The 1635-nt window shown below is 46.9% G+C and overlaps 1 pseudogene; it reads left to right on the forward strand.

Moving 5' to 3' along the window:
* Positions 1-1203, forward strand: LOC119571419 (annotated as a pseudogene).
* Positions 1204-1635: the final 432 nt, after the last annotated feature.

Genomic DNA, 1635 nt, shown 5'->3' on the forward strand with positions numbered 1-1635 from the left:
ATGGCACTGGAAGTCCCCCGAAGCCCCTCGTCGACAGCCCGCCGGACACCGCACTCCAATGGTCCAGTAGTCCTTCTTGCGCTCTGTATATGTCTGAAAATCTCACAGTAGTTTTTAATGCACAGGCCATCCCTTTTCCTTTGCCAAATCAAACAACGCATTCTTAGTGTCATCAGAATCGTGGCGGCACTGGGCCACGCAAAAGCACTCGGTGGCCCCACCAGTGGGCTCTCTTCATCGACGACATGTGATTCTGCGGCGGTTCCCTCATTCTCCAGTCGAGTGGGTCCTCACGGCGCTCACTACTGCATCGGTGAGTCAGCACTGATAAGACTGCTGACATTAAGAAATTATTAATTTGTCTCGGCGAATTTCATAATAATTTCGTGTCCTACGCTTTTAGTGCCGCTTCGTCGAGGTAGTGCTGGGGTTTGGGCGCCTACAACATCGCGAGAACGCAGCCAGCCATGTCTCCTTGTTTCCACCGACTTCTTCACTCAACGAGAACTGAACTCTTTCCTCCTCACCACGAATTGCTCCTCATCAGGCTGCCCACGCCGTTGAGTTCAATGGTCTGTGTGTTTAACATAATGCTTGGTATTACATGTGAATGCGAGTTCACTGCAAATGCAAACTTTAAACTGTATTATCCCATTAGCTAATCAATCACATAACAATGGAACGTTACAGACAAACATTTCCACCGTGAACTGCCTTCCTCTGACGGCCGTGGGAACCGTCGTCACCCCCACGGATGGGGCCGGCCCCTCTGACAGTAAGTGATTCACTTCCTTCTATAGTTGCTCATTGTATTGCTAGTTTTTCATCTGGATATAATGCAATGTTCTTTTTCTTCCTGACCTACATTAAAGATGACCCTCTCTGCACAGCCGCCCGGCGGTATCTCCAACGGCCTTCGTCAGGTGGTGTCCCCATCATGACCAAACGCCGATTGTAACGCCCCGTGTATTGCATCGTCGGCAACGGCGTCGTCTGTAGTGATTCCGAAGGCGGCAAGGAACATGCACGTATGTTTTCCCTCTCTTCCCCTTGCAACATGCCCTCAGCAGTTGTATGAGTATCACTGAACTTATTCTGTGTTCCTCTGCAGTGTACTCTGGCGCCCCCTCAACCTGGACGGCGTGCCCTACGGAATCACCTCCTTCGGTTCCCTCCGCCGGCTGTGAAGCCTGGCTTACCTGACGCCTTCAACCACTCGTCAACTACTACCTGGACTGGATCGAACAAAGACAGCGGCGTCCACCCCCTGAACACGCCCTCGCAACACAACCTTTAGGACTGATCAGACTTCTTGTACCGAGTCATATGTATAACCAATACAATAGAAGTAAAAACCACTCAGCATTTTTATTAAGAAACTTCAGTGACTATAGCATTATATATATGCTTTATTGTAGCATCCAAAACCCTAACATTTGTTCCAAGTTGTATCATGGTCGCTAACAGAAGTTTTTAATTTGCATACAAAATTCTGAGAAAAAGTAATTTTTTTTATTTCATTTCACATAAAAAAGTCAATATAAAACCATTAAACACTTTAATATGCTGCTATGATTTTAGTTTACAGCAAAACATTGTGGAATGATTCCAATAAAAATGGAAAAGGTACCTTTC

Source organism: Penaeus monodon, unplaced genomic scaffold (assembly GCF_015228065.2).
Source record: "Penaeus monodon isolate SGIC_2016 unplaced genomic scaffold, NSTDA_Pmon_1 PmonScaffold_615, whole genome shotgun sequence".
Taxonomy (NCBI): Eukaryota; Metazoa; Arthropoda; class Malacostraca; order Decapoda; family Penaeidae; genus Penaeus; species Penaeus monodon.